Genomic DNA, 25,284 nt, shown 5'->3' with positions numbered 1-25,284 from the left:
CTTTGGAAAGCTCATCCGAGCCTTTTCGATGTGGCATCACAAAATTATCACGACCACAACAACCATGAAAATAGTTGGATCGACACTGCTGCTCAATCACAGCTGCCTGATCATGTTTTTCATTAGCAATTTAGCAAAGTTGATGGTGGTGGTGTGTCTGTGTGAGTGAGAGACAGAGAGAGCGAGCGAGCGACAGATTTTCTGTTATAAGCTTCATGTTATGGAGGCACAGTGTGAGCACTCAGGTCGCATCAGAGCATCGGGCCGTATAGTGTGAGAGTACATCGTGACATACCAACTTCTAACCCCTGCGAGTCAATCGTGCAGTTTGAGCAGGAGCTGAATAACGTGACTGAAAAAAATCGCACAGTGTCTGCCCAGCTTTAGGTGTACTGTCGTCCGAGACTTGCACCGCAGTGTCGGCGTTTGTTTCCCTGTTGGCCATGCTTCTTGTTGTGGTCATCTGTTGTCTTCCGGTATTTTCTCTGTAAGCGACCTTTCCTCGACCAATGAGATGAGCGGTAATCTGAATTGTCATACTCGAATTGTCATAAGTGTGCTGTCAGCTCATTGGTCACAAAGCAGGAGAGGGGCTGGGAATTATGTTTTCAAACAAAGTGTTAATTCCATTAACATTTATAGACTACTTTTGATTCTCACTGTATTACGGGACAAAGTGCGTCCCTTATTAGCTCAATACGGGACGTGTGCTTTTGTTTCTAAATATGGGACGATTCCGTTTTTTAAGGGACGGTTGGCAACCCTAGACTGATACCTGACATTTTTTCATGTGAGTCTGAGACCTGACATTTTTTTTGTGTGAGACTGAGACCTGACATTTTTTCGTGTGATTCTGAGACCTGACATTTTTTCGTGTGAGTCTGAGACCTGACATTTTTTCGTGTGAGACTGAGACCTGACATTTTTTCATGTGAGTCTGAGACCTGACATTTTTTTTGTGTGAGACTGAGACCTGACATTTTTTTTGTGTGAGACTGAGACCTGACATTTTTTCGTGTGAGGCTGAGACCTGACATTTTTTCATGTGATTCTGAGACCTGACATTTTTTCGTGTGAGTCTGAGACCTGACATTTTTTTGTGTGAGGCTGAGACCTGACATTTTTTCATGTGAGACTGATACCTGACAACTTTTTTCCTGACACCTGACGATGTCCTAAAATGTACACCGTAGACAGGGCTCTTCTGCTTCCTGCTACCATGTCAAAAAAAAGATTTGAGCAAATTAATCGGGCAGTAAGATTCGATGATCGTCTCTCCCGTCCAGGTCGCTACAGCAGGGACAAGGCTGTGGTTTCCTACATCCCCAAGCAAAGAAAAAATGTTGTCTTATTGAGCACCAGGCACCGTGAGCTACAAGTCCAGGACTCTGGGAAGAGAAAGCCCCACATCATCCTGGATTATAACAAATGCAAAGGGGCTGTGGATCATCTGGACCAGGTAAGCACAATTATAAGTCATTTATTTGCCAAATTGTTTACCGTTTCTCATTGTTACAACTAATAAAGTCAGATAATGTGACTATGATATTTTTGATATGAGATGATCGTTTTAGACTATGATAATTTTGATAGTTACAGTAAGGAGGGGGGGGGGGGGTCTAGTTTGACGCCCACAGGCAGGAAGAATCTCTTGCTTATGGCTGTATAAATCTATTCATGTCACCTGATCATTTCTTTTTGTTTTGCAGGTTTGTGGCAACTACTCCTGCCGTAGGAGGACACGTAAGTGGCCCATGTGTCTGTTCTACCACATGATCGAGGTAAGCTGCTATAATGCTTTCATTCAAGACAGCTGTAACTTTTGATAGAAGACGCATATACACATATTTATGGCTTTATCTTATAGACTTCAATATCCCCGTGCTGTGCAAACAGGTGTTGCAGCTGTTTGAGCTAAGATTTTCAAGTTGTTCACATAATGAAAACCTATACTTTGTTTCGTGCGAGAACTCCATTCAAATGAATGTAATAGTCAGAAACACACTGTATTGGCGAAATAAAGCGTATACAACTTCATGAAGACAGCTCTAACTTTTGATAGGAGACTCAGATATGCGTATTTATGGCTTTATCTTATAGAATTCAATATCCCCATGTTGAGCAAACAGTTTTAAAGCTATTTGAGCTAAGATTTTCTTTTTTCTTTTTTTCTTTTTTTTACTGGTTGTCAAGATTTTATTGAATTTCCATGCTTTTGTGAAGTCGGGTTTACAAAATATAGAAGCAGGAAGTGTAAAAAAAAAGAAGAAAGAAAATAAAGAGATAATACTTTTTGTTCATGCATTATTATTATTCATCATGTTCTATTGTCAGTGATTTAGGTGGACTATAGTATACATGCACAGAACACACAGGTCTTATGTAGATGCGGGGTTGTCAGCACCTGACTGCTTAGCATCATATCCCAGTGATTTACTGATTATTCTTTTTTTTTTTTTTTTTTTTTTTTGAGGAGGCACGTCTGTATTAAATCACACTGCTTGCTCACCTGTTGTTATTTATTAAGATAATGAAGGCAGACTAAAAAGCGCAGCACACTATGCAGACTTTCAAACATCTAAGAAAGAAAAGGAAATAAAAGAAACAGATGAAATGCAATACAAACTCTGATCATTTTGAAATAAGCCACATTTTGTTTTTCTGTGAAAAATTCAACAGCTGCTTTCTGATCCGTGTAGCCAGGTACAGCTCTTTTTTTTTTTTTTGCCTGTCCCGTTTGGCTCTTTTGCCATCAGAATTGTTGTCTAAAGGCAAACAAAGATGCCCAACGGATTTACTTTACCAAATTGACCATCCCAGCCTTGCCGTAATGGTCCATTTGATTCACCTTTTATTGTTTATTTTATTTTCACTTACTGAATATGGGACAGACTTGACTGGGGGAAAGAAGGGGAGAAAGAAAGGGAAAGAGAAACAGCTGAGAAGAGGGACGGGGGAGAAGGGCAAAAAAACATAAACCAACAGAACGGGCAGAGAAAAAAAAATGCATATATTGATCACCTGGATCACCTGCTGAGAAAGAAAAAGGAAAATAAGCAGAAGAGAACAAGAGTACTAGAATAAACAACATCACAATGATATATGGGAATATGACAGTAAACACTAAATATTAAACATTATTGTGCAGCACATAAGATAAATAGAACACAGTGTGCTTTGAGGTAGGAGCCAAAAAGGGTGTAGTTTGTGGGTGTGATCACCCGTGTGTACACCTGTGAGCATGGACGCGCTTGTTTTTTTTTTTTTTTTTTTTAAAGGTTCCTTCATGTAATGATCTGCTAGAGGGTGTGGGGGGGCCACAGCCCCGTCCTCCAGGGCATGAAGCAGGTATGGAGGAGATCAAAACTCCAGACATCCAGAGGCCCCCAGAACACAAGAGACCAAGGAAGACCAACAGAGGGGCAGCCGCGCCACTATCCCAGAAAGAGCTGAGGAGAGTCCCAGATGAGGGCTCACTCAGCATCCGTGGAGCAGAAGCCAGGGGGAGTTGCAGTGACGTGCCCGCGAGCTCCGCCGGCAGCCAGCCGTGCCTGAGTGACCAAGCCCCAGGCCGAGAGGCTGGGGGCACCCCACCTCCGAAGTGGCCCGAGCGAGCCCCAGGCTCCAGGCCCCGATAAGCGGCTGCCAAGGAGTGAGCCGGTGTGTACCTGGACGCCCATCCCCGGACACAAAGAACCACCAACGCACCGATGTCTGAGGGAGTCCGCCACTGGCAGGGGAAGTGGTGGTGGGGGGAGATAGGCCTCCAAACCTTGGAGGGCCTGAGATGTCCCCAGAGAGGTGGCGCCTGACACCCAACCTGACATATAGACACAGACATACAGGCACACACAGATACAAACATCCATTCCCACCCTCATGCTCTCATATGCACTTACTCCACACTCAACCAACGTGGAGACAGACATAAAGAGACGCTGTACACACGATCACACTCCCCAAGCGTACTCTACAAACCGGGTCTAGGTACCCTTGCCCCTGGAGGGGGGAACTGCACCCAGACCCAGGTGGTGTTACCCTTTTCCCTGCGGTGGGGGGAGGCAGACCGCCCCAACTCCGCAGCAGCAGGAAGGCCCCACACTCCAGACCGCAGTTGGACGGCCAACTCCTCCTCCTAGCCCCCCCGGTCCAGCAGGTCGCAGAGAATGGGGGTGAGAGAAGACTCCAAACCTCCCTCCACCCGCTCATTGTAGTGTTGATGCATGTGTGTTCTAAGGTGCATTTAAAACCCAGGAGGGCATGGAGCTACCTGCCAGAGAGCAGCAGGTAAGCGCATGGTCCCTCCTGCTAGCCCTCAATGTCTACGTGTATTTAAAATTGAGAGGTGGGCAACGACGCCAGGGGTGAGGTGTACACCCTGATGGTACTTTGGATTCCGTGTATCGTGCCCAGCCCCAAGATCCTACATGTATGTGTAATGAGAGTGTGAGTAATGTGAATGTCTAAGTTGTGGGATAAAATTGAGGCAGAGGCAGCCAGAAGGGGACAGGGGGGTTAGCCTCCTCTGCACCCTGGTGACATACCCCTACTCCAAGGTCCTGCATGTGTGGGTGGTTGTGGTGGAGCGGGAAGAGGGAGGCAGCTGGAGATGGGGAGGGAAGGAAGGGAGGGGCAAGTGACCCCTCCCTGGGGCCAGCTCCCCCACTGACCCCAGTAGGCACCCCCATACTCCGCGACCCGCCAGGGAAAGGGGGTCCAGGCCCATCCAGACCGGGGCCCAGTGCAGCAGCGCCTCCCGGCCCCACAGAGCCCGGGACAGTCCACCCAACCCCACCACAGAGAAAACTGCACCCACCCCACCATCCACTCATCTTCCAGACTACATAAGGCAATAAACACCCAGGCTGAGATCTTCCTCCACCTCTCCTGTATCTTCCCCTCCTGCAGAGGGAGCTCCTGAGGAGAGGAAAGCTCCTGCAAGATGTGACAATCTCCCCCACCAGTTGAAGAGCCCCCCAGGTGGCTCGATGCACCGGCGGCACCCTGCTCCAGGGCTGGGCCCCCATGCACCCACCCGCCCACAACCCCGGCAACACACCAACCAGGACCCAAGCCCTCGAGGCCCGGTCCGGGTCCCAGCCCAGAGACGGAGCGCCCCCAGAACCTCACGCCCATCCCGGACCCACCCAGGGGCAGCCAGGCTACCAGGTCAGTAACCCACGTCCGTCAGCACAGACCCTCCCCTAGCCCCGCTGCACGCAGCCGCGAGGAAACAGTCACCTGAGAGCCAACAGAGCCCCCAACCGGACATGACCGCTACCCCGGGTTGAGCCCCCCAAGGAAGATGCCTCCGGGGAACCCCCCGACGCCCTAAGCCTGTCCCTACCCCCACACCAATCACAACAGTGAAGGCGGGACCAAACTATGACCCCCCACCCCCACTAGATGATGGAGCTGATCAAAGGAGCCCAGAGCAATTGATCTGATGTGGTGGCAGAGGCTGTATCAAGACTAATGTAATCTAATAGATAATTTCTATATTGGTTAGAGTTAAGATTATTTTTATTTTTCCAGTTCATGAGGACTGTTTTCTTGGCTATGCATAGGGCAGTGAAAACCATATGGGCGATATTATTTTCTGAAGTGACATTATCTAAGCTGCCCAACAAACACACTAAGGGGGAAGTTGGAGTGTTACATTTCAGACACTTCGATAAGTCTTCACATATCTCGCGCCAAAACTTCTGAACTGGTGGACAGAACCAGTTCAGAGTGTGGATATAATTGTCCGGTGAATTTGATTGGCAGTGTGAGCAGTTGTTGGTAGACGTAAAGCCCATCTTGAACATCCGATGACCTGTATAGTGCACTCTATGTAATATTTTGTATTGAATTAATTGAAGACTGGGATTTCTAATTAGATGAAAGGTTTTTTTTTTAAACAATGTCTTTTTTATTAAGAGGTTTCCTTTTGTACACATAAACATCAACATATATATTATACATATAGACAGAAAAAAAAGAGAAGGATTACAGATGATCTGTACATTGAGGTTAAGTAGTACATTTAAGCTGTGAAATGAGTCCAAAAATGTATCTTCGGCTGTGAAATAAAAGAAAGAAAAAAAAAAAAGGAAAAAGGGAAAGAAAGAGAAAAAAAAATAATATAAACAAATGTATAATATATCCCAAAGTAACATAATCCCTGCAAAACAATCCCATTCATTCCCACCCAGGTCACTGCCTGCACCCGCACACTGTATTTCCACACCTGACTTAAGAGTTCGCTGAAAAATTCTTATAGATTTTGAAAAGCATCAAGAAAGGGTCCCCACATGTCTTGAAATTTCCCAGTGGAGTTCTGAAGTGAGTGTCTTATCTTTTCCAGTTTTAGACAGGCCATGAGGTCATATAACCACTGTTTGTGAGTGGGAGGGGCAGCGTCCCGCCACCTCAGTAGGATTGCCCTTCTGGCCAACAGGGAACAGAATGATAATGCCTGTTTTTTAGAGGCCGGTAGAAGCACCTCATTCCCACTGATGCCAAACAGAGCAAGAAGGGGGCCGGGGGCCAGCGTCACACTGAGAATTCCGGACAGGGTACGAAAAACCTCTGACCAGAACTGAGTGAGATTGGGACAAGACCAGTACATGTGGACCAGTGAGGCTTCAGCAGTTTTGCATCTGTCACAGTATGGAGTGATTTCAGGGTAGATACGGGATAATCTGGATTTTGAGAAATGGGCTCTATGCACCACTTTGAACTGGATTAAACAATGGCGGGCACATAGTGATGTAGTGTTGACATGTTTGAGTATAGAGGCCCATGTTTCATCAGAGATTGTCATGTTTAAGTCCTCTTCCCACATTGTCTTGAGCTTGGATGAAGAGGTATGTGTCAAATTTAACATTTTATTGTAAAGCAAGGAAATCAGCCCTCTATTGGTTGGATTGAGTTGTAGAATAGTTTCTAGTAGTGTAGGCTCAGGCTTGAGCCTGAAATCTGGGAACAAATAAAGTGCCTGACTTGCAAGTATCTGAAAAAGTGTGATGGTGGAAGAATATATTTATTAGCAAGTTGTTCAAATGATGCTAGTTTGTTGGCTATGAATAGGTCCTTAAAGCAAGTTATTCCACTTCTGTGCCATTCCGCAAACCCACTGTCCTGGGTAGAAGGTTTAAAGAAATGGTTAGATGCAATGGGGCTGAGGAGGGAGAAGTCACAAAGTTTAAAATATTTCCTAAACTGGCCCCATATTTTAATGAGTGCACCACTACAGGGTTGGGAATGAAGTTGAATGAAGAGGATGGGAGTGGAGAACAAAGTGCAGCTGGTAAGGATATACTGTTGTCACTATGCAATTCCATAGTGACCCAGTCAGGACAACCACTCCGATTATGGTAAAAATACCAAAACATCAAACATCGTATGTTAGCAGCTCAATAATAAAAACGAAAGTTGGGAAGTGCAAACCCACCCTCAATTTTAGATTTTTGAAGATGCATCTTATTGAGCCTTGGGCGTTTACCCTGCCATAGATAAGATGAGATGACAGAGTCCAGCTTATTGAAAAAAATGTTGGGAATGAAAATGGGTATGGCCTGGAAAAGGTATAGAAATTTGGGTAGAATGGTCATTTTAATTGAATTGATACGTCCTACCAGAGACATAGAGAGTGGTGTCCAGTGGGTAAGGGACCGCTTCACTTGGTTCAGCAAAGCACTCACATTTTCTGTGAAAAGGTTTTTATGTTTTTTTGTCACTGTGATTCCCAAATATGTAATTTTTGTCATTTCAACTCTGAAGGGCAAGCAGGTGAAGTCTAACATACTGGCTTTGCTACTCAGTGGGAAGAGCTCACTTTTATTAAGGTTCAGTTTATACCCTGAAATCTGACCAAATTGACTAAGCAGATTCAATGCAGATGGTAGTGAGGCTAAGATCATCTGCATAGAGCGAGACCTTATGTTCTGTATTGTTTCTCCAAATGCCGTGTACCTCTTTGCAACTGCGGAACGCAATGGCAAGGGGTTCTATGGCCAGATCAAAAAGCAGGGGGCTGAGAGGACATCCCTGGCGTGTGCCTCTGTGAAGTTTGAAGGGTTTTGACAATTGGAGGTTAGTTCGTATTGTAGCAGATGGTTGAGAATAGAGTAATTTGATCCATGAAGTAAATTTCGCTCCAAAGCCAAATCTATCAAGGACTGCAAAGAGATAATCAAACTCAACTCGATCAAAGGCCTTTTCAGCGTCAAGCGAGACCACACATTCATCAGAGTCTGTAGAGCTGGAGTAGACTATGTTAAATAGCCTCCTTATGTTAAAATATGAATGACGACCTTTAATGAAGCCTGTCTGGTCTTTCGAAATAATTTTTGGAAGAACTATTTCTAGTCTACGGGCAAGTATCTTGGCTAATATTTTAGCGTCTGTGTTCAGTAGAGAAATGGGTCTATAGGAGGCGCATTCCAACGGATCTTTTCCTTTCTTTTTAATAAGTGTAATACAGGCTTCATAGAATGATCGAGGAAGAGATCCTTGTTCCTTGCAGTCCGTGAGGGTTGCACTAAGCTGCGTGGACAGTAATGAAGAGAAGTGTTTGAAAAATTCTGGCGGAAAGCCATCCGGACCTGGACACTTACCAGAGTGCATCGAAGCTATAGCCAAGGAAACTTCTAACTGGGAGATGGGTTCATCCAGCCTTGTTTTAAGTTCTGGTGGAATTTCAGGAATGTCAAGTTTAGCTAAAAACTCATTAATTGCATTACAGTCAGTTTGGGACTCTGAGGTGTAAAGCTGTGAGTAAAAATCCCTGAACACTTCATTGATTTTTCCATGATCTGTGACTATGTTGCCATCTTGTTGTCGAATTTTAAGAATACTTTGCCTTGCCCGAGAACCTTTTAGAAGGTTCTCCAGTAATTTATCAGGTTTGTCACCATGCATATAAAATTTGGATTTGTCATGTAAGAGTAAACGTTCAGTCGAGTACGTTGTGAGTAGGTGAAGTCTTGTTTTAAGTTCTACACGCTTTTTAAATATTTCATGACTCTGTTTGAGAGCATACTGTTCATCAGTCTCCTTAATTTGTTGCATTAACTTGTTCCTTTCATGGGTGGACTGTTTTTTGATTCTTGCCGAATAAGCAATAATCTGGCCTCTGATATACGCCTTAAAGGCATCCCATATGACAAGGCTGGAAGTCTCTGGGGAAGAGTTGGTGGCAAAGTAAAAGCGTATCTCATCCTGGATAAACTTTACAAAATTTTCATCCGACAGGAGGGTCGAGTTGAAACGCCATTGTGCAGCTTTAACAGGAGGATGTGGAAGAGACGGAGACAAAGTAAGAGGGGCGTGATCTGAAATAACTATGCTATGGTAGGCACAGGAGTGGACCTGCTGCAGACAATTAGTGTCAATGATAAAGTAATCAATTCTTGAATATGTATGGTGCACATGTGAAAAATAGGAGTAATCTCTTTTATGAGGATTTAGAGTACGCCAAACATCACACACTCCATATTCTGATAGAAAGGCATGAATGACAGATGCAGATTTGCTTAAAACATTGCTCTTAGTGGATGAGCGATCCAGGGCTGGGTCTAACCAGCAGTTAAAGTCACCCCCCAGAAAAAGAGAGTAGACATTTAAGTCAGGCAAAGAGGAGAATAGTTGATGAAAGGTTTTTAAGCAAATCTGAGACCAGAAGTTTAGGTCTAAGTTAACTGATAAATCCGCTTCCCATTTTGCAATAGGAAGTGATATTGATTCATCTGTTTTAGAAAGCATTCTCTATGCGGATGATGTGTTGCTTTTTCTGCAAAACACACAAACCAACCTCTCTGAGGTAATTACTTTAATAAACTGGTTTTCAAGAGTTTCAGATTATTCAATTAACTGGCCAAAATCTACAGTTCTCCCCATTAACTGCTCCTTCCATAATTCTTCCTCTGCCCCACTGCAATCCGGAAATATTAAATATTTAGGTATTAATATCTCTCCTAAGCTTTCAGACTTAACTAAACTAAACCACATCCCACTTCTAAAGAAAGTAGAAGGCGATCTGACTAGATGGAAATCTTTACCCATATCACTCATGGGAAGGGTCGCCACTATAAAAATGATGATCTTGCCAAAAATAAATTACTTATTTTTGATGATCCCTAACAAACCATCACAAGATTGGTTCAGATCTCTGGATTCATATATTTCCAAATTCCTTTGGAAAGATAAACCCCCGCGTATTAGCTTAAAAACGCTACAAAGAACCAAGGATAGAGGAGGATTAGATCTGCCTAATTTTCACCAATACTTCTTAGCCAACAGGCTTCAGTTCATCTCAGAATGGTTAAAACATACCTTCTTAGTTGAGCCCTGGCTAGATGTTGAACAGGCACTATGCAAGGATCTAGAGATTTCAGACCTACCATTTATTAGCTCAAACATCAAAAGACATGAATGCTTTAAACGTATCAACATCAGCTTTTCTCTAACAGCATGGTGGGAGTTTCTAAAAATAACGGAGTCTTCATTAATCCCATGCAAACGTACACCTATCTGGAATAACCCTGACATATTACAAAACAATAATATGATTAATTTCCCAGAATGGAGTTGTAAAGGAATTAAATACTTAGAACATATATTAGAGGGAACAGAATTTATTCCATTTGACAGACTAGTTGAACAATATGGGATCAACAAGACAAGGTTTTTAGAATATCAACAAATTAAATCCATAGTAAAAAAGAAATTTAACCTCAGTCAAGTTGAATTACAAACACCACTAAGTGCGGCACATTTTCTTACTCTTAAATCCCCCAAATTATTATCTAAAATATACAGAACACTTTCTAAATTAGATGAATCAATATCCCTTCCTACTGCAAAGTGGGAAGCAGATTTATCAGTCAACCTAGACCAAAACTTCTGGTCTCAGATTTGCTTAAAAACTTTTAAATTAATTAAAAATCCCAGTCTGCAATTAATACAATACAAAATACTTCATAGAGTGCACTATACAGGTCATCGGATGTTCAAGATGGGCTTTACATCTTCCAACAACTGCTCACACTGTCAAGGCAATACACCAGACAATTACATCCACGCTCTTTGGTTCTGTCCACCAGTGCAAAAGTTTTGGCGCGAGATATGTGAAGACTTATCAAAGTGTCTGAAATGTAACATTCCAACCTCCCCCTTAGTGTGTTTGTTGGGCAGCTTAGATAATGTCACTTCAGAAAAGAATATAGCCCATATGATCTTCACTGCCCTATGCATAGCCAAGAAAACAGTCCTCATGAACTGGAAAAATAAAAATAATCTTAATTCTAACCAATATAGAAATTATCTATTAGATTACATTAGTCTTGACACAGCCTCTGCCACCACATTAGATCAATTGCTCTGGGCCCCTTTTATCAGCTCCATCACCTAGTGGGGGTGGGGGGTCATAGTTTGGTCCCGCCTTCACTGTTGTGATTGGTGTGGGGGTAGGGACAGGCTTAGGGCGTCGGGGGGTTCCCCGGAGGCATCTTCCTTGGGGGGCTCAACCCGGGGTAGCGGTCACGTCCGGTTGAGGGCTCTGTTGGCTCTCAGGTGACTGTTTCCTCGCGGCTGCGTGCAGCGGGGCTAGGGGAGGGTCTGTGCTGACGGACGTGGGTTACTGACCTGGCAACCTGGCTGCCCCTGGGTGGGTCCGGGATGGGCGTGAGGTTTTGGGGGCGCTCCGTCTCTGGGCTGGGGCCCGGGCCGGGCCTCGGGGGCTCGGGTCCTGGTTGGTGTGTTGCCGGGGTTGTGGGCGGGTGGGTGCATGGGGGCCCGGCCCTGGAGCAGGGTGCCGCCGGTGCATCGAGCCGCCTGGGGGGCTCTTCAACTGGTGGGGGGGATGGTCACATCTTGCAGGAGCTTTCTTCTCTCAGGAACTCTCTGCAGGAGGGGGAGATACAGGAGAGGTGGAGGAAGATCTCAGCCTGGGCGTTTACCGTCTTATGTAGTCTGGAAGATGTGTGGTTGGTGGGGTGGGTGCAGTTTTCTCTGTGGTGGGGTTGGGTGGACTGTCCAGGGCTCTGTGGAGCCGGGGGGCGCTACTGCACTGGGCCCCGGTCTGATGGGCCTGGGCCCCCCTTCCCTGGCGGGTCGCGGAGGGTGGGAGTGCCTACTGGGGTCAGCGGGGGAGCTGGCCCCAGGGAGGGGTCACTTGCCCCTCCCTTCCTTCCCTCCCCATCTCCAGCTGCCTCCCTCTTCCCGCTCCTCCACAACCACCCACACATGCAGGGCCTTGGAGTGGGGGTATGTCACCAGGGTGCAGAGGAGGCTACCCCCCCCCCCCCCCCCCGTCCCCTTCTGGCTGCCTCTGCCTCAATTTTATCCCACAACTTAGACATTCACATTATTCACACTCTCATTACACATACATATAGGATCTTGGGGGTGGGCACAATCACGGAGTCCAATCACCATCAGGGTGTATACCTCACCCCTGACGTCGTTGCCCACCTCTCAATTTTAAATACACTTAGTCATTGAGGGTTAGCAGGAGGGACTATGCGCTTACCTGCTGCTCCTTGGCAGGTAGCTCCATGCCCTCCTGGGTTTTAATTGCACCTTAGAACACATATGCATCAACACTACAATGAGCGGGTGGAGGGAGGTTTGGAGTCTTCTCCCACCCCCATTCTCTGCGGCCTGCTGGAGCGGGAGGGCTAGTAGGAGGAGTTGGCCGTCCGACTGCGGTCTGGGGTGTGGGGCCTCCCTGCTGCTGCGGAGTCGGGGTGGTCTGCCTCTCCCCACCGCAGGGAAAAGGGTAACACCACCTGGGTCTGGGTGCAATTCCCCCCTCCAGGGGCAAGGGTACCTAGACCCGGTTTGTAGAGTACGCTTGGGGAGTGTGATTGTGTGTACAGCGTCTCTTTATGTCTGTCTCCACGTTGGTTGAGTGTGGAGTGAGTGCATATGAGAGCATGAGGGTGGGAATGGATGTTTGTGTCTGTGTGTGCCTGTATGTCTGTGTCTATATGTCAGGTTGGGTATCAGACGCCACCTCTCTGGGGACACCTCAGGCCCTCCAAGGTTTGGAGGCCTATCTCCACCCACCACCACTTCCCCTGCCGGTGGCGGACTCCCTCAGGTGTCGGTGTGTTGGTGGTTCTTTGTGTCTGGGGGTGGGCGTCCGGGTGCACACCGGCTCACTCCTTGGCGGCCGCTTGTCGGGGCCTGGGGCCTGGGGCTCGCTCGGGCCCCTTTGGAGGTGGGGTGCCCCCGGCCTCTCGGCCTAGGGCTCGGTCACTCAGGCGCAGCTGGGGGCCGGCGGAGCTCACGGGCGCGTCACTGCAACTCCCCCTGACTTCTGCTCCGCGGCTGCTGGGCGAGCCCTCATCTGGGACTCTCCTCAGCTCTTACTGGGACAGTGGCGCGGCTGCCCCTCTGTTGGTCTTCCTTGGTCTCTTGTGTTCTGGGGGCCTCTGGATGTCTGGAGTTTTGATCTCCTCCATACCCGCTTCACACCCTGGAGGACGGGGCTGTGGCCCCCCCACACTCCCTAGCAGATCATTACATGGAGAAACCTTTGGAATGCAAGCATGCTGATCCACACAGGTATGCACACATGGGTATTCACAGACGCGGACTAAAGCTTTCTTGGCTGCTGCCTCAAAGCACACTGTGCGCTGTCTATCTTGCGTGCTGCACAATATCGTTTATTACTTAGTAAATACTGATATCTATGACTAGCTAGTTTATTGTGATGGTGCTTTGTTTTCTCTATTATTATGTTGCTCTTTGTTGTTTGCTGTCTCCTCTGTTTGTTTTTGTTTGTTTGTTTTTTTTTTATTCTCCATACAGGTGACCCAGGAGTTTTTTTTTTCTCTCTCTCTTCCCCCCCCTTCTCACCGTCTCTTCTCCCCTTTGGTTTTCTTTCTTTCTCTCCCCCTCTCTCTCTCATTCATTCCCCCTGTCCTATTTATTAAAAAAAAAAAAAAAAAAATGACAAAGGATGAACTGAAGCTCTGCCATCACGTAATGTCGCATACTGCTGTTTCTGATGTCATTTAGAAAAAAAAAAAAAAAAAAAAAAAAAAAGAAAGCATTCTGTATATTTTGGATAGTAATTTGGGGGTTTTAAGAGTAAGAAATTGAACCACACTTGGTGGTGTTTGTAGTTCAACTTGACCCGGTTTAAATTTCTTTTTTACTATGGATTTAATTTGTTGATATTCTAAAAATCTTTTCTTGTTGATCCCATATTGTGTAACTAGTCCGTCAAATGAAATAAATTCTGTTCCTTCTAGTATATGTTCTAAATATTTGATTCCTTTACCACTCCAATCTGAAAAGTTTATCATATTATTGTTTTGTAATATGTCAGGGTTGTTCCAGATAGGTGTACGTTTGCATGGGATTAATGAAGACGCCGTCAATTTTAGAAACTCCCACCACGCTGTCAGAGAAGAGCTGATGTTGATGCTTTTAAAGCATTCATGTCGTTGGATGTTTGAGCTGATAAATGGTAGGTCTGAGATCTCTAGATTATTGCAGAGTGCTTGTTCTACATCTAGCCAAGGTTCATCTAAGAGGGTATGTTTTAGCCATCCTGAGATAAACTGAAGCCTGTTGGCTAAGAAGTAATGCTGAAAGTTAGGCAGTTCTAACTGAGCTAAGATTTTCAAGTTATTCACATAATGAAGACCTATACTGTCATGGTCCTGGGTCCCCTGACCCAGCGTTTTTAGTTCCTTGTGATGTTTGTAATATTGTACTTGTGTGAGTTATTCTATGGTTTCTAGTTTCAATCCCTTGCCCTTCATGTTTCTCTGTGTCCCCTCTGTTCTGTGTATGTTAAGAGATTTTCTACATTATACATTATAACCAAATCTCTATAATACAATATAATCAAGTGTGCCTTATATTCTAACCAAGTATGCCTTATATTTTGTGTGTTCATATATTTTCACATAACCAAGCTTATTGTTAAAGAGAACATAATCCATTCCTTACCTCAGTGTGTGATGTCAGATAAGCATGATATACTTCTGCATTGTTATTTTCAGTGTATGTGTGCAAGGTCAGATAAGCTGAGATAATGCCTGACCTCTCCCTTTACAGTTAAAAGAGGAAGTACTATGTAACTTACTTTCACTATAAATAAAGAACCAAGCCTGCGCTCAGTGTGTGTGTCTTCTTAGAGACATTCACCCGTGCGCACGTTTTCTAATTACTCTCTGAGTCGGTCTGCAGTTGTCTTATTTCTCTTATCTGTGTTTGAACTAATGTCAACTCCTGACATTAAATTGGTCCTTCGTAGCCGGATAACTGACTGTTATTTTTAACGTCTAGTTTTCCACAGACGGTCTTCATCGGATCCTGACGTCGTGACGCCTGCGCTGGAAAAAATCTGTGCACAGTAAACAAGAAAAACCGGGAGCGTGAATTCGATCTCCGGTCAGCGTCTTATACAGGCCTTCACGGCTCCAGGACCCGATGAGCGCCGGATTCAAAACGCAGCGCCACAGTAAGGTGAATATGAAACACTGCACTCCATCAAGCGCTAAAATACGTTGATATTGAGATTTTCCTTTAAAATAGTGTGTAAACCTGGTTAGCGCCGACAGATCTCAGTCCAGAAGGGACTTAGAGACAAACAGGCAAGAGCGAAATTCTAGAAATCGCTGTTAAAAGTTCCGGTTGCTCTGGGAAGCAGCTGTAACGGAACAAGTTCCGGTCGCTCTAGGAGTGGCTGCAACGGAACAGGTTGAAGGTGTTACATAAAAAATACGGAAAATCTCAATAAAAATCATAAAAACGCGCTTTGTTTATGTTGAAATACAGGAGTGAGTTGTCATTTACGACCCAATAAGCGGTCGAACTGCTCCTGAAAATTGTTTTCCTGTGTACACTCACGTATTGGTTGAAGTGGGAATTCGGTTGTGCGTCATCACGTAAAATCAATAACCGCTCTCTCAAATAGTGGGAAAGTAGAAGCCTGTTATTGATAACCCCCCCACTTCTTTGTGCCAAAGACGGTGTCACAGTTCTGACGTAATTAGTTCAAAATGGGTAATTCTAAAACCAAAGTCAAATTAACAGCAGATGAAGAATGGCTAGAAAAAAACTGTCAAAATGCAGGGAGAGTCAGTGCAAATAGGTGGAGAAATCCACATAAAATTTATTGTCCAGCCTGGCAAGGCAAATGCAACCCAGAGTCAATAACTGCTTTAAAAGCTGCTTTGCAAAAAGAACTATATGAAGAAAGAAGTCAAAAGAAAAAAGCAAAACGTGTAGCAGAATGGCAGCTTTTCAAAGCATGGGAGGCAGGAAATGATAAACGCAGTGCTAAACGTGCCCAAAAACAAGAAAATAAAGATAAACAGAAAACTGCAACGAATGATAAGAAACCCCCCCCCCCCCCCCCCTTGTGCACCTCAGCCCACACACACTGCAGCAGCAGCTGCACCAATTCCTACGTCACCACTTCCTGTAATCTCTCCTCACAACCCTTTTCTTCCAGATCCCTATGCAGAGGCAAAACATCACCTTAATCTTATGACTAAACATAATCACTACAAAAAAGAAGGAACTGTAGGTCAGTTTCCAATGGTTGCCTTATCAAATCCTAGGTTTGGGCAACCCTGTGGGCCCGCAGACGGCCAAGGAAACATACCAATAGATGGAGAGCCTCTGATATATGCATTCCGACCCTGGTCCCATAAGGACAGAGAGAATGTGCTAAAAGATGTGCCACCCCTTAACGAAGGTTTCCAGCCGTGGCGAAACGCAGTAGAGTTGATTCGACATGGCTGGGGATTGAACGGCCATGAAATGCTGCAAGTTCTTCAAGATTTATTAGGTTTACGTTTTCCTAGAGCCAGAGGCCAATACACAGGAAATGACCAAAACGGCGACGTGCTAGGACCAGACACTCCTCAGTTAGGACAGGAACTAAATGACTTGTACGGCAGAGTAGAAGTTAATTTAGCCCCAAGGCCAGATTATGGAAAAATAGGAGAGTGCAAACAAAAGGAAGGAGAGACAGCATCAGACTATTTGGATCGCCTACGCCCAGTTTTCAGGCAAAACTCAGGGCTGAATCATGATCCCGATCCACAGTCTGCTTTTCAACAACAATTAAAAAATGCTTTTCTGAATGGCCTACTGCCCAAAATAAAAGCACAAGTAGACAAACAGTGGGTAACTCAAAATACGGGAACACTGCCCGACGCTCTGCAGCACGCGGAACATGCAGTAAAAATACAAAGAAAGAAAGAAAAAACAGAAGGAGTTTTCGTGATTGACCCAGAGACAGGCTTTATAGCTTTCTCAGGACAGCAAAAAAACACAACAGGCTATAAGCCACGTAAGGGAAAGCAAAAAGCAGGACAAAGAAGAGACAAAAGAGATATGAAATGTTATAACTGTGGTAAAAACGGGCATTTTGCTCGAGACTGTAGAAGTGTAAGCCAAGAACAGGAAAGTGACGATGACAGGCGCAGACGACGTGATGAATGACTAGCACGAGAGGAAGGAAGTGAAACAGATGAAGGGGAAGTTTACAATATCGAACAACTACTGCTAGGATCAGAAGCAAAGCCAACAGTTATAGTACACGTGAATGGTGTCCCAGTAAAATTCCTTTGCGACACAGGAGCGTGTAAATCTGTTCTAACAGTAGAAGTCCCAAATGTAACTTTTTCAAAAGACACTCTAATTGTGAAATCAGCCTCAGGACATGTGACAAAACAGCAGTTAACTGTCCCCCTCTTTATGTCACATAGAGAAAGTGGCCGTGGCTGCAAAAATCAGTGCATCTATGACCCATCTTGTCCGCTGAATCTGTTAGGAAGAGATGCTTTAACAAAATTAAAAATAGGAGTTATCCCTGAAGAAAGTGGCATGCAAGCCAGACTCCTACTCTCTGACAGTCAGAGCCAAACTGAAGACATTTTTGTTTGTGAAGGTTTAGGTGAGCCAAATTATTACTGGACCTTAGATTTACCAAAAGTTGAACCTCTAGAGGCCAAAGCTAATATGTACTTACCTGAACACTCACACAGGCAGGACCCAGCGAAATACCACAACACCCTGTGGTATAAACACGTCCCAGGCCCAGACAAAATTTATGATCAGCAAGTACACAGATTGGGACCACAAAAATTAGTCCTACAACACCTGTATGTGACACAGAGTGGCAATGCAGTATGCTCAGTGTTACAGACAGACGCAGTGCAGTGCATAAACAAAATGTTGAACCCTCATGTATCTGTTGCACGCAACGACCAAACGTCTGAGTTGGGTACAGTGCTGAGATCTGTAGAAATGGACAGATATGACAAAACAGAGTGTGATGGCTGGCAAAAAGGCCGCAGGACAGGCTGCATGAGATATACTTTATGCTGGCCATTAACCACCACGCCGGCTACACACTTAACCACAACAGAACAAGATGAATGACAAGTGTTAACATTTGAAACATACCCTGAACTAGAAAAGCTACCACAAACATTATGGTCTCAAGGACCCACAGATGTAGGCCTAATAAAAGGAGCAGATCCAGTAGTGGTGAAAACTACAACCACATACAGGCCTGTGAAACCACAATATCCCTTGAGTGCAGAGGCGAGAGAAGGAATTGGACCAGTCATAGCAGACATGCAAAAAGCAGGTATTCTCGTGAAAACTAATGAAGCCACGAGTAATACACCAATTTTTCCAGTAAAAAAGGCTAATACAGGAAAATATCGCCTAGTTCATGACCTAAGAGCAATAAACGAGGTAACAGAGCAAATACCTCCAGTGGTTGCTAACCCACACACAATTTTAAATCAAGTAACACCAAAGGAACAGTGGTTCTCTGTAATAGACTTGTCCAATGCTTTCTTTTCTGTGCCTCTACACCCTGACTCACAGAAGCTATTCGGATTCACCTTTGACAATCAAAAGTATACTTATACAAGGTTGCCTCAGGGATTCCAGAATAGCCCCACTCTTTATGCAGAGGCTTTGAGAAAATCAATGTCATCTTGCTCCCTCCCTGCTCCAGTGCAATTCCTGCTGTATGTAGATGATATATTGATTACAGGCCATACACAGGATGAGTGCAAAGCAAACATACTGGCAGTTTTGCAACATCTAGCAGAGCAAGGCCATAAAGTCTCACAGCATAAATTGCAGTTGTGGAGCCAGGAAGTGATATACCTTGGCCACAAACTGACAGGACAAGGCAGGCAGCTGTTAGACAGCAGAAAAGTAGCTGTACAAAATGCTCCTAAGCCAATTACCAAACAACAAATGATGAGTTATTTAGGTCTGTGCAATTTCTGTAGATGCTGGATTCCAGAGTATGCACTGCTGGCCCAGCCACTACAGAACCTCATTTATGGTAAAGACCTAGCATTAAAAGACAAAATACAGTGGACCCCAGAAGCAGAAAAAGCTTTCATTGATTTAAAAATAGCATTGCAAACATGTACCGTCTTAGCATTACCAGACTATGAAAAACCTTTTATTCTCCATGTTGATGGTGCAGGAGGGTACATGAAAGCAGTCTTAACTCAAGCTTTTGGAGAAAAACAACGCCCATTAGCTTTCTATTCATGCAAACTTGACTCTGTAGCTGCTGGATTACCTACCTGTGTTCAGGCATGCGCAGCAGCAGCAGAGGCAGTTAAAAAATGTGCAGACATTGTTCTGGGACATAAGTTGATCATCAAAGTCCCACATGCTGTGACCTCTATTTTGCTCCAAGCAAATCTCTCTTTCCTCACACACGCCAGACAACTTTCTTATGTGGGGATTTTACTTTCGCAATCACACATAACAATAGAGAAGTGTCGCCAGCTGAACCCAAGCACACTTTTGCCGACCCCTCTGGATGGAGAACAACATTGTTGCATTAAAAAATTAGAGGAAGACACAAAACCTCGCACTGATATACATAGTTCCCCCCAGAGCAGTTTCAGTAATGTTTTTGTAGACGGCTCAGCGTCAAAAGACATTTTCGGTAGAAATTGTGTGGGTTACGCGGTCACAACTGTTGATACAGTGGTAGAGGCAAAAGCTCTCAGTTCCTCAAACTCTGCTCAAAGCGCAGAACTGACCGCGGTCATTAGAGCATGTACACTGTACGAAGGTCAAAGTGTCAATATACACACAGACAGCCAATATGTCTATTCAGCAGTTCACCATTTTGCGAAAATATGGCAAAACAGAGGAATGACAACTTCCTCAGGCAACCCAGTTCAACATGCAAACCTTCTAAAAAAGCTATTAGAAGTGATAACATTGCCAAAAGAATTAGCACTATGCAAATGTGCAGCTCATCAGAAAGATGACACAGAAATAACAAAAGGAAATAACTTTGCTGACAAAGCAGCCAAAGCAGCTGCAGAAAAACACATTGATGTTTTAACAACAGAAACCATAGATTTAATACCATTACAAATACTAGCAGATGCACAAAAGACAGCATCACTGAGTGAACAAAAATCTTGGTTGAAAGATGGAGCAGAATTAAAAGACAATCTCATGATGTGCAATGGCAAACCAGTTCTTCCAAAATCTTTGCATAAAACTGCCGCCTTAGTGACACATTCCAAGACTCATGTGTCATCAGGAGGGATGGTTTCTATACTTAATAAACAATTCTATACAAAAAATTTTGAAAGTTCAGCAAAAGAGTTTATTAGAACATGCATGATTTGCCAAAAACACAATGCTCAGGGCAATTTAAGACCAAAGCGAGGCCGGTTTCCTATACCGCCACACCCATTTCACACTATCCACATGGATTTTATTGAACTAAATGAATCTCAGTCCTCCAAGTATGCACTTGTGATAATAGATGTATTTTCCAAGTGGCCAGAAATATACCCAGTGAAAAAAGCAGATGCAATCTCAGTAGCAAAATGTTTGTGCAACCATTTCATTCCAACATATGGCATTCCGTCTCTGATAAGATCAGATAATGGTACACATTTTGTAAATGAAGTAATAAGTAAAGTTTCTGAAGCTTTAGGTTTCAGCATAAAACATCACTGTTCTTATCATCCACAAAGTGCAGGATTAGTCGAGAGAACTAACGGCACAATTAAACAGAGATTGAGGAAATGTATGGAGGAAACTAAAAAACCATGGCCTGAATGTCTAAGCTTAGTTAAGCTATGGATGAGAATAACTCAGGGAGCAGGTGGTCTAACACCATTTGAGGTTGTACATGGCAGACCCTTCCCTCTCCCCATAACTAGTGAGCCAATTAATAAATCTATTGCCGAAACAACAATGGCAGAATGGATGACAAAACTGTTTGAGAATAAAGAAGTGATTTTGAACAATCAGCTGCCGTGTGATCCATCTCCAGTCTCTTGCAGGTTGAACCCCGGTGATTGGATTCTGATTAAAGTCCTCCAGCGGAAAAACTGGAGTGCTCCGCGGTGGGAGGGTCCATTCCAGGTGTTGCTGACTACACCGACAGCTTGTAAGATAGCTGAAAGACCTTCGTGGATCCATTAAAGTCACGTGAAGAAAGTGTTTGCACCACAATAAGACGCCGGTTCCCCCGACTCTTTGGTGTCCCCTGGTGGAGGGAAAGGCTGATTGGGTATATCCCGCCTTTTACCTTCTCGCCAGTGGTCTACTCACCTGGAGCCCGGGTGTGCCTGGTCGCCCTGAAGAACAAACATAATAAAGAGTGACCCATCCCACCAAAGAGAAGAACCAATGACAACACCGGGGACGCCTGAAATAGAGGAAACCAGCCCAATGAATCTAGGAGAAGAAGAGCCACCAGCCCCAGCCCCAAAGCTGTTATGCTTAAGTGCTTGTCACTTTGAACGGAAACGGTTCATGTGCCGCCTGATCTGTCTGATGGCCGTCATCTTAGTGATGATGCTCTTCTGGCTGATACCTGGAAGAGCCCACAGAACAGCACCAACTATTCCCCGTCTCAAGAGGTGGACCCATGACAATTCCCATCTGACCGAAATGACCCAAGATCACATTCACCCTTGGATGAACAATGCCTGGTACCGATACCTATACAATACAATAGAAGAAAAAGACTGTTATGTCTGTTCTCACATGCCTAGTACTTCAGTCTACCCCACCATATATGGTCGCATGACGAACAGTCACTGGCAAAGTGAATGTGCAGCAAGTTTCGCCAGCATTGGAAGACAACATTATGCAATCAGAATTGGAGCTTCACTCCCATGGGCAAAAGGCCTGAAGGATGGAACCTGTGACGACAAATTCTGGGTAGATATGACAGTAAAAAACAGAAATGCTTCTGTCCCTTTCCCTGTTTTTATAACCCCTACAGAGAAGCAGCATCCTCTGTGCTTCTACCAAGCAGCAGAGCAAGGACGCCACCCCCTGGGCCAGACCAGCAACTGCAACACAACCTATGGAACAGTACCATACGGGACAGTCAAACTACATCGACAGGTAAATGGTACTTATTGGGTACAAGGTATGGCATGGCTGTGCGGACAGCGTGCATACTTTATGCTGCCACCCAATTGGTCAGGATGCTGTGCACCTATCTTCATTTCAGATCACACTTTTAAGATAACAGTGCACAACAAGACCAGAGTTAAGCGCGATGTAGAAATCAAGCCTCATGATTCAATCCTTGGAACTGACGTTCCAGAGAACTTCAAACTCTGGAACACCGGCGAGAAGGTAGTCCACGCTCTGTTTCCCTGGACAGGAGTAGGAAAGCACGCACTACGAATAGAGACTTTAGACTATCGTTTTGGACTGTTTTTGAATGCTTCCACCCGCATTGACAAATCACAGAATGAAGAAATTGATGCAATCCGCATCACTGTCATGCAACACCGAGTAGCTTTAGACATTATTCTTGCAGAGAAAGGAGGTCTCTGCATATTGTTTAACAAGACATGTTGCACTTACATACCTGACAACATACACTCATTAAACATGACAAATGCTTTGAATGTTCTGAAACAACTGAGAGACGCTCAGCAACAGGACTACGTAACCGATGAGCAAGGCTGGTGGGACTGGTTGCTGAACGGCTCCTGGAAATCTTTGCTGATTAAAGGACTGTTGGCCCTCTGCAGTATGATGTTACTATTTTGCATTTTTGCTGCTTGCATTATCCCTTGTCTGAGACGCATGGTGATGAATATGTTTAACCATACTTTAGGAAATTATGTCTTGATCCAGAGAAATGTTGAGGATCCCTTTCGCCAGTATGATATGCTAAACATGGAGGAAAGAGTGGAGAATTTCTATTCTTATTAGGAGCTGTTGTTTAAATACTTCACTGAATGACATGCAAGTTGAAAATGTGATTTAACAAGTGACTATGCATTGATATAAACCTGTGAAATATATTAACATCAGGAGGGAAATGTTAAGAGATTTTCTACATTATACATTATAACCAAATCTCTATAATACAATATAATCAAGTGTGCCTTATATTCTAACGAAGTATGCCTTATATTTTGTGTGTTCATATATTTTCACATAACCAAGCTTATTGTTAAAGAGAACATAATGCATTCCTTACCTCAGTGTGTGATGTCAGATAAGCATGATATACTTCTGCATTGTTATTTTCAGTGTATGTGTGCAAGGTCAGATAAGCTGAGATAATGCCTGACCTCTCCCTTTACAGTTAAAAGAGGAAGTACTATGTAACTTACTTTCACTATAAATAAAGAACCAAGCCTGCGCTCAGTGTGTGTGTCTTCTTAGAGACATTCACCCGTGCGCACGTTTTCTAATTACTCTCTGAGTCGGTCTGCAGTTGTCTCATTTCTCTTATCTGTGTTTGAACTAATGTCAACTCCTGACAGTGTAGTCTGTGTCTGCATGTTTGAGTTCCCCTCTGTGTCTCTCGGTTCTTAGAGTCCTCTGCCTTATGGTTTATGTCTCTGTGTTTCTTAGTTGCTGTCTCCACTGTGTCAAGTTTGCGTCTCTGTATGATACTTCCTGTTTTACTTTGATGGTCCGTGTCTTATGTGAATGTGTCCTGCTTTGCTTGTCTCGTCAGTCCTGATTTCTCCCAGCTCTGCCCTCCTTTTGTGTCTCATTCCCCTCGTTACTTCCCAGTGTATTTAAACCCTGTGTTTCTCTGAGTCAGTGTCGCGTTGTCCCTCATGCTGTGTGGATCTCCCTGTGTCTCTCTGTGGGTTTAGTTTGTGAGTTTCCAGTTTAGTTTGCTTTGTTTGACTTTCTCCTGCCAGCGAATAAAGCCGAGTTGTTTGTGTTTAAACTTCGTGCCTGAGTGCTTGCCTTTTGGGTCCAACTCCTGCCTGCCGCACAGCGATTCATGACATATACTTTGTTTCGGGCGAGTTCCCCATTCAAATGCTTGTAACAGTGAGAAACGCACTGTCTTGACGAAATAAAGCTTTTTTGTACAACTTCATATAAATAGCTGTAACTTTTGATAGAAGACTCAGACACAAATATTTATGGCTTTATCTTATAGACTTCAATGTCCCCGTGCTGGGCAAACAGGTTTTGCAGCTGTTTGAGCTAAGATTTTCAAGTTATTCACGTTGTCATGGTCCGCGGCCCGGCGTCTGAGGTGCTGATGGGATGCCCACGCCCACGGGCGTGGCTGTTAACTCCACACCTGCACCCCATCCCAGGCAATCATCAGGTGGACCATTTGATCCAGCCCAGCCTGCTGCTCCACGCCAGTCCGTAGTCATCTCACAGCGGTAACGTACACCTGCGGGAAAGCGATTGTGAAAACTCATCTGTCTGAACTAGCGCTTATTCTGTCCTGTGCACTCAGATAACAACTCGGCGTGTTTTTTGAGCCACCTGCCTGTCCACCCACCCGTCTGGAATTTGGATCGCCTTCAGTACTTGCCACCTCGACTTTCCTGGAGCTCCCCCGCGGACCCTCACCCCTCCCTCCGGCTCCCACGGCCCCAGTCATTGTAAGACTCATACTCTTCCCCCACGTATGCTGCTATTTCCCTGCGCCCCAATAATTCTTTTCCTTTTTTTGTTGCAGCCTCCCACAGTCCCGTTTTCGGCGTTCCTGCGCGACTCATCTCCCGGTCCCTTGGTTTCTCTAGTTTCACGCGTGTTTTCCTTCTACCCTCCCGGGACACCTTCAGTTAAAATAAAGTTTATTTTCTCATACTCCTGTGTGTGTTGGCTCTGCTTCTGGGTCCAGCTTGTGCGCTGAACTTTGGTTCATGACAGTACGGACTGGCCAGTATGGACCCAGCAGACCCACTCCGCTCCGCCATTAACAAACAGGGCGCTATTCTCGGTCGCCACGATCAGCAGCTCCAATCACTCCAAGACCGTTACCAGGAGCTTAGTGACACTCAGGAT

The 25,284-nt window shown here is 44.8% G+C and overlaps 1 long non-coding RNA gene across 3 annotated transcripts; it reads left to right on the top strand.

Moving 5' to 3' along the window:
* Positions 1-96: 96 nt before the first annotated feature.
* Positions 97-23,719, top strand: LOC145423477 (uncharacterized). 3 transcript variants are annotated; one of them, XR_013904534.1, is made up of 4 exons: positions 97-1,459; positions 1,710-1,781; positions 14,327-15,474; positions 21,321-23,719. It is a non-coding gene; the product is annotated as an uncharacterized LOC145423477 (long non-coding RNA). The 3 variants fall into 3 exon arrangements; XR_013904533.1 differs by having other exon boundaries at positions 104-1,459; positions 14,327-14,467; positions 15,295-23,719; XR_013904532.1 differs by having other exon boundaries at positions 106-1,459; positions 14,327-23,719.
* The last annotated feature ends 1,565 nt before the right edge of the window (positions 23,720-25,284 follow it).

This window comes from Astatotilapia calliptera, chromosome 22 (genome assembly GCF_964374335.1).
Source record: "Astatotilapia calliptera chromosome 22, fAstCal68.1, whole genome shotgun sequence".
Taxonomy (NCBI): Eukaryota; Metazoa; Chordata; class Actinopteri; order Cichliformes; family Cichlidae; genus Astatotilapia; species Astatotilapia calliptera.
The sequence above is the reverse complement of the archived record's forward strand: the minus strand, read 5'-3'. Positions and strand labels throughout refer to the sequence as shown.